The sequence below is a fragment of the Stegastes partitus genome, unplaced genomic scaffold (assembly GCF_000690725.1).
Source record: "Stegastes partitus isolate 25-593 unplaced genomic scaffold, Stegastes_partitus-1.0.2 Scaffold600, whole genome shotgun sequence".
Taxonomy (NCBI): Eukaryota; Metazoa; Chordata; class Actinopteri; family Pomacentridae; genus Stegastes; species Stegastes partitus.
The window spans coordinates 302,280-310,746 of NW_007578331.1; the positions used below are offsets into that span (position 1 = coordinate 302,280).

At 41.0% G+C, this 8,467-nt stretch overlaps 1 protein-coding gene across 1 annotated transcript in view; it reads right to left on the bottom strand.

The window, feature by feature from the left end:
• Positions 1-615, bottom strand: part of zfhx3b (zinc finger homeobox 3b) — a 137,355-nt gene extending 136,740 nt beyond the window's left edge. The window contains exon 1 of the mRNA XM_008289227.1: positions 239-615. The gene's annotated coding sequence lies outside the window, so the exon portion shown is untranslated. The remainder of the gene's footprint in view (positions 1-238) is intronic.
• Between the last annotated feature and the right edge of the window lie 7,852 nt (positions 616-8,467).

Below are 8,467 nucleotides of genomic sequence, written 5' to 3' on the forward strand. Positions count from 1 at the left end.
TACCAGCGAAAATCGAGAATAAAAGCCAGAAAAAACTACTTGCATGAAATGAACTTGTGATCGCCAGTCATTGCTCACGACGTGAGAATAGCCAGCGAGAAGGAAAGAAAGGGAAAAAAGCCCCGCTGCGTAAAGTACGAACAGATAGAAAAAGAGATCCAGATAAGTCACACAAGCGAAAAGAATAGGATCGTGGAAACAGAGAGGAAAAAGAGACAAACGCAAAGTTGAAACTTACAATTTCTCGCTGCCGCTTTGTGATCCTCGCTTTTTAATCCAGTATTGAGATGATTTAGCTAAAGATCCCATCAAGGCAGTCCCCTTTTGGTCAGTTTGCGCTTAGGGTGGCAAAAGAAAGATCATTGTTGTTGCGGAGTGTAAAAAAAAAGAGAGACCGAAGTAGGTACTATTAGTTGTTAAAGGCAATATAAAAATAATTTGGATGCAAAGCAGGCGATGAGTCTTGTGTTAGAGGGAGCGAGGAAGAGGTGAAAGTGAGATCTGATGATTGAAAAGAAAAAACTCTTTGGATCTTTATTCCTGCTAATTAGTTTCCTGCAAAAAATGGCTGTGATTAATTCAGTGCGCATGTGCTTCATTACACAGGCACGAAGGGAAGGGCTAATTAGCCGCCTTCTGGATCAATAAGATTCAGCAAAGGAGAGAGCTCGGGAGAGAGAGGGAGGGAGGGAGGGAGAAAGAGGGAGGGAGGGAGGGATGGATGGATAGATACAAGTAGGGAGAAGAGGGAGAAGAAGAGGAGAAAAAAAAAAGAGGAAAGTAATGATCAGGAATTGAAAATATGGAATTAAGAAGAGCGGAAAGTAAGAGTTTGATTAGACGGAAGACAGTGAAAGTTAACGGCGGCGCGGCGCAGCTTCCCTCCGCGCCTTCACACTTTTTCTTTCTTTTTTAATCCAGTTTTTTTTTTCTTTTATGCATTTATATAAAAAAAAATCAAAGATACGCACAAGCGGCGGCCACTAAAAGTACACAAGCGATCCTGTTTTATTTTATTCTGTCCTCTTTCAACCTCCTTTTTTTTCTACTTTTAGTCGCGCCAAAGCTTCTGATGTTAAAGCGCCGTTTCTTTTTCTTTTTTCTTTACTCTGTGAGTTTAACGTTTGGACAACTTATAGAAAAACATAACATGATTTTCGGGAAGAAAAAATAAAAAATAAAGAAATAGGCAGAGTGGAGGCTATCCAAGTGTGACCTGCGCGTAAACAAGTAAAAACCAACAAAGGAGGAGAAAAAAAAAGTCCCAAAAAAATTAAAGAAGCACGTTTAAGGCGATTTTGTGCATCTATGCAAAGCAGCAGCGGTGAGAGCAACGTATAGATAGACAAGGCTGTGGCTGGTGTAATCTGCAAAGAACAGAGCTTAGCATAAGTACAGTGGCACCTGGATATTATCAGAGCCAACGGTGTATTTGAACCGGGGGGGTATATATTTTAGGCATTAACAGAAAAATACCACTTGCTCAGAGGCGAGAAGTTGGCATTAAATAGTCCTCATGCGTGCCTTCGCCAACTTTAATAAACTTCATGCGTCGCATTCCACCGAATCTTTGCGTATTTTGAAAAACAAAAAGCTTAAATTGAATTTAAAATATATTAATTGAATGTGTTTCACGATAAGAGAAGTCAGAGCAATAGGTGCTCCTCAACTTATACACATGGTGTGTGTGCATGCATTCATTTGGAATAAAAATATAGATATTTAAGGCTTCTTGGGAGAATTTAAAATCCAGCTTTCTAAAATATAACGTGGATAAAAGTAGAGATGATGTAGAAGATGTGTCGCTTTTTTTGCTTACAGTTGCTGTCAGCTCAGAAATATCAGCCCAAGTTAAATTCAACGTAACATCTGACTTTGTGATATAAAATAAATTAATTGTTTTAAGCATGTGAGGGACGAAACAGCACAAAAGCTTCAATATGTATATTTTCTTTTACTGAAATTTGGAAACTCAGCTGCTTTTGTATGAGGACAGGATGCAAAAAAACAAGTCCAGCTGCTTTTTAGAAATACTTGTTGAAGCCTCACTGTGTCCTGTAACAGACTTTATTTAAATATGCACAACATGTAGAAGGACGGAGAGGAGTTTAGGAATAATAATAATAATAATAATATGAGCAGGTTTGTTGTGATCCAGCTCACCAGGGACACACTGATGGCTGATGGGGAATCAGGCTATCGTGACATCTATTGCCAAACTGCTGGGAACACGTTGTCAATAGGTTATCCTAAATAATAATAATAAAAATAACAATAAGTACAGTAGAAAGGTGTGCCAGGGCTCCGGCCTCAGTCCTGCTCTGATAACATGACAGGAAGCCCAGATGGTCAGTGTCTCCTCTGGAGGTGTTTCGTGATTTGGAATTTCTACAAACCTTTATGATCAGAAATCAGTTGAGGTTGTCCGGTTTGTAACTGTTTATTATTATTAATATTATTATTGTTTTTATTTGCTTTAACCCTCCTCCCGTGGAGCCTGTGGAGCTCATGTCCCATCGTTTCCCTCCGAATGTATTCCCAAAAAAAAAAAAAAAAATCAACCTTTGAGCCTCTCTGTGCTCTTTGTTATGATAATTTTATTGTTGATTCTCGGAGGAAGTGGACAATCCCTGGCAGCCTCAGTATGCACACTTTCTGTGCAAACAGCTCCATATAGAGTCGCTGGTCCACTGAGTGCCAGTGGCAGCCTTCACTGATCACATAACGTGCTGTGTTTATTGAAACAATACGGATGCGTTGGGCTGCGGCTGCTCTGCTGAATTCCGATGCACAGTTGATAGATAAATGGCAAAAAAAAAATGTAATCTAAAAGAAGAAATAATAAAAAAATAAAATAAAATAAAACCGCTGGCCGAGACATCCTGACCAGCTCCAGGTAGCCATCAGACTGGTGTTACTGGAAACACACAGAACTGGGCTGATAACACGGCCTGAGATGTAGATTTCCTCACAGATGATTCTTTTTTATTTTTTATTTTGCACAGCTTGCACACAGAGCTGAGGAGCCTTTTGTCATGTTGTAGTGGCGGCTGATGAAATGTAGAGGCTGTATTTGATATTTTGCATGGGCCTTTGGCTGAGAGGTGAGGAGGTTATGGAACCCCCCCACGGGACGCGCGTCTCTACACATCCAATAGCATATATCCCTTTGAAGAGCCTATGAAAATCAAACTTCTTACATTGTAGTCTATATGACCAGCTCCCCCCCCCCCCCCCCCCCCCCCCCCTCCTCTCTTCCTCTCTCCCCCCTTTCCTCCCCCCCTCCCTCTCTCCCCTCTCCTCTCTCTCTCCCTGCTGGTAAAATATATGGTGTGCTGTAACACGGCATTTCCTCACCACTTGCCTTCCACAAGCCGCGGCAAGTACTGATACCTGTTTTTAAGCAATGCAGCATCTGCTGTAGCCTCGTCTCACAAACGAGAGCGAGAAAAAAAAAAGCAGCAGAAAAACTGCACCAGCCCCGTCGAGCACTTCGCATTTTTGCAGTGTGAGAGGAGGCAAGACTGCAGGAATCTCGAGGATTTGCGACGTGTCTGCTCTCTCGGGAAAGACGAGATTGTAAAAATGAATAGGTTGAAAATAGCGTGCGAGTGGAGTTAAAGGGGCTACGAGATAATAAAAGAGTCTGCTGTAATTTGAGGCTTGTAGGAGGCAGCTCTGAGCCAGCCAGTCGCCTAAAGCCCAACAATGCAAACTTGAGTTTACAAATTTATGCAAAAAAGGGGCCTGATTGGCATTACTCCATCAGTGACCGTATTGAGTATGTAGGCTAAGAATCAAAAGGAGAGGCAGCCTGACGGAGGCCTTGATGCTTTTAGGGCCTATGCATCACTGAGAAGAGAATAAGGGGGAACTGACAGGGTCTGAAGCTTTTGTGTTACCAGCATTCAATTGCGCCTCTCAGTGGGAAGGATAACTGTCCACGTGCCAGCCTCAATAGGCATACATCGATGAGTGGCATTGCAAATTCAACACAACCTGTGGCTATGACAGCTCGTGGATGTGACAAAGAAAAAGGGGAGAGCAGCTTAAAATGCAAAAAAAAAAAAAAGAAAGAAAGAAAGAAGAGAGCTCCGTAGATGTTGGGTCCACATCAAAGTGTTTGACCACAACAGTCGCTGCTAACGCGCTCCAGCTCCGCTCACACCCAAGTGTCAACTTTTAGAAATATTTAACTCTATTCAAATCAAATGAAATTTAAAAGTCATGTTATATGTATTTTTTTTACGCATCAGGCGAACCCTCCTGCGCGCGCATGCACGTGTGCGCACGCGTGCACGCGCAACCCCCGGACAAAGCACAAAGGGAAGCAGAGGAAATGAGCAGAGGTGAAAGTATTTAAAGATTAAAAAACAAAAAAAAAAACAACAAAGCTGCTATGGAGAAAAGTCACAGAAGTTTCTAAAGAGATAACGGCCCGTATGTTCCGGTGGATTTGGGAGATTTGAGATGTTCATATGTTCAGGCAGGGTGTCAGTCAGGCTGCGTTCATGACAAACACGGATGGAAAGGGCATTCTTTAGGAGGAGATGGTGCTATGGAAATATTCCTCAATAAAAACAAGATTGTAGGTGCGAGCTGATGGAGGTGGACCGGAGGCTCAGGGTGGGAGAGCAACAAAAAAAGAAAAAGGAAAAAAACAAAAACCGCCGGACTGGTTTAGAAAATGAACATTAAACAGGTGTTTTTCTTTAGTTAAATTTAGACAAACTTAGAGCCAGAGTGCCACATGCAGGGCCTGGAGGTCCAGCGACCGCAGCTCGGATACAAACAGGACTGAAGGCTTCTTAACTCACTTTAGCCTCTTTTATTTCTAAAAGAAAAACTTTTTTCATGTGTTTTTATTAATTTTCCAGGTGTAGCTTGTTCTAAGAAGGAAGAAAGAAAGTTTTATTTAAATTCTAAAGAAATATGCAAATTCTCATCGTCGTATTTTTTTTCAGTATTTGTTTTTTCTTTTCTTTTTTGTTGGTAATAATCGATCGAAGCTCAGAGTTGCGGCTGCGCTGTTTACCTCCACATCACACATGAGCGCAGGCTGGTGTCCGGCTCCTCGTGTTTCCAGGGTGGATAAGGGCAGCACAGCCAGGTGCAATGGGAGCGCCCTCTTATGTTCAGCCTGACCACTGGGATCAAGCAGCGCATCAACTCTTTCACAGGAGCCAAGCGCCTGCGGACCAACTGGTCTTTTGCGCACACACACATAAAAAAGAGCGCACCTTTTTTTTTTTTTTGTGCCTTTCAGCTTATCATTATATATTAAACTGGCTCGCATGTAAATGTTGTGAACCAACACGCTCGGGTTATTAGGTGGACAAAAGAGGTGAAGGCTATCCACAGCGGGAAATCACAGATATTACAGAGAAACGTTTCATCATCACAAATAAATAATAATAATAATAATATTAATAATAATAAAAACAGCAGTGACACATTCAGGTTTATAAAACAGACTTTTAGGGCGTGAACTCACATCCAACTTGAACTTGGCCTAATTAGTGCAGCTGATGCACAGATTCAGGGAAGATGTTTTTTACTAAATATATTTAATTTGAAATCGTTTTATTTTTATTTAAACAGTGGTTTTATTGTGTGCAGCATGCTGGGCATCCACATCACACTCCACAACTAAAGCAAACGTCCCCTCTGAACAGGAGAAAGACAGAAAAAAGCATCTTTCTGTGAACCTGTGAGCGTTGTGTTCCTGCACATGTATGTTCTAAATGAGAATTTGCAGATGTTCCAGAGCTGCTGGTGTCTCTGGCCTCAGAGTTTTTGCTGTTGTTGTTGTCCTTGTGTCATGTTTGGCTCACGGAGAATGTTCCTGAATGGAGACAAGTCAGTGTGGTGGATCTTTTGTTTGTAAAAGCTGCAGTTGTTTCTGTATTTATAGCAAATATGATATCAGACCTTATATCCATCATTCAGCTGCTTTTAACTTCAGCAGAGATGAAATCCTGTGCTGCTCATGTTGGTGGATATTTTTTCTTGAAATGTCTGTAAATGGGGTTGTTTGTCTATTTATTATATTTCTTTATTATATATTCTGATATTCTGTTTGTCTTATGATGAGAATGACTCTATTTTATTTGACTATTTGATTTTCTGATTGTCTGTTTATCACCAATATGTTCAAATATTATCATCTGATATTTGATTTTTTTTGTTTGTTAATCTGACTAATTAAATATTAATATTAAAAAATGCAAAAAAAAGCAAAACAACAAAAAGCATCACCTGCCTGTTTGTTGTACATCTTTAGAGAAACGCTGCTGATGAGGAGGTTGGGATTGTTTTACACGTGTTAACGATGGATCGCATGCAAAGCAGCTGCAGACCTGACACCATTGCAACTTGAGGTGAAAGGAGAGGGAAAAAAAAAACCTGCATCTGTTGTCTGCTGCTGCTGCTGCTGCTGGTGTTGTGATTTTTTTTTTTTTTTAGAGTTTGGAGTCGAATAAATGACGAGCGGCCGTCTGGTCAGTCTGCCTCATTTACATGAGAAACAAGAAGGCATATCAATTCCTCTCTCTCTCTCATCCATTTACTCGCCCTGCCACTACTACCTTATTAATGATCCTTATGCATTATTCACGCACAGTTTTGACGTTTGAATTTTGGGGGGAAAATAGTCGTGTTAACCCATAATTATTCTGTCAATATTCGGAAAATTGTCGTAAAACAGCCGAAAATCCCCGATGTGTTGCTGCCTTCACTTGATTGTGCAGATTATTTCACCCTGACCACTGCGATTAAATCGAATCAGAGAGCACACACACACACACACACACACGTACAGCAGATTCCCCCCAAAAATCAGCGAGCGTGACTCCCTTTTTCTGCCTCACCCTCCCTCCCTGTCTCCCCCCTCCTCCTGTGAGTGTGTGTGTAGGATGCTGAGTGTGTGTGTGTGGTATTGGGGTACATCATGGTGTCCACGATATTATAAAAATATATATTATTATTATTATTATTATTATTATTATTATTATGTGTACAGGTGAGCTGGAAATGTTTCCTAATGTTAAAAAAAATCAGATGTAGACACACAGCAGCAGCAACAACAGCTAAAATATTCATCCTCATCACCTCCTTTAAGTCTAGAACGCATTTCTGTAAGAAAATCATTTTTTCCAACGAGTCCAATTCATGAAAAACTCCCAAGAATGCTATTTAAAGAAATAAAAAATAAAGAAATAAAAGGTTATGGGTGTATATGTGTGTGTGTATTTTTTCTTTTCACAGTTTCTCTGCCGTCACATCTCAATATCTCACAAGTGCACCCACATTCACAAATAGCAAAAAAAAATATAAAGTCTGATTAAAAATAAAGTATAAAGCCAAAGCTGGTGTGAAGCTTTGTAACCATTCATCACAGTTTAAACCAGAATAGTGTCGATTATTATTTTTAAGGTAAATACAACCTCAGCTGAAGTATGTGAGCACAGAGCAGGGCCTGGTGATAACACACACACGCTTCAGGTCGACCATACAGTGAAGAAATGGAGAAATCCTGCGAGCTGCTGTCACACACTGTGGCTGAGAGACAGGCGGGACTCGTGGGGTTTTTTTTTTACGCGCTTTGGAGAGGCTCACCGAACCAGAGGGATCCCCAAAAATCAGAGCCAGATGACCACTGCAGGCTACAGCTACACTGGCTGCTGCTTAAAGCGACCCAAACGGAACGGAGGAGGAACCACAGAACCCCTGCAACGCCAAACAACAACAACAACAACAACAACAACAATAATAATAATAAAAACAAAAAAATTAAAAAACGCGGGGCCTGTTTAAACGCCACTTATTCTCTGCGTCGTTTTGCACTAACAAACTTAAAGAGAGTAATTTTCCTTGATGTCAAGAGGAGCCCCGCAAAACAACACGACGAGATGAAAGATGACAGGTGGAAGCGACACAGAAGGCGAACAGCACAGATCCAGGATTATAGCCAGAGGTCAAATCCAAAGCCTGCGTCACGCACAGCCTCTGGGTGCCGCAGCGTCATCTATCTACAGCAGGAGGCCTGGGTCACAGATGACAGCCGCGATTTCAACTTTGTCTTCTGATAATTCATAAAGAAATAAGAAAAAAAGAAAATCCCACAATGCATATTTAAATCCAGAAGTTGCATCAAGTGAGAGTTTTTTTTTTCGTGCAGAGTTTGAAACGACAGCAAACACCAGCCAAGTTTAAAGGCTTTAAATAGGCTAAATTAAACACCCAATTTCTGATTATTGTAGAACAAATTCAACATGATGAGTTTTTACAATTCAAATCAGGGACACCGATGTGAGGAACAGCACTGATGAATAATAACGTCTTTATGGGGACAATGATGGACAAGTGCTGCCTATTTACAATGAATAAAATGTCAGCTTTTGATTTTCCCTTTACATCCTCAGCGGCCATTCAGCTCCTGACAGTGACATGGACCCAGTTGCTGCAC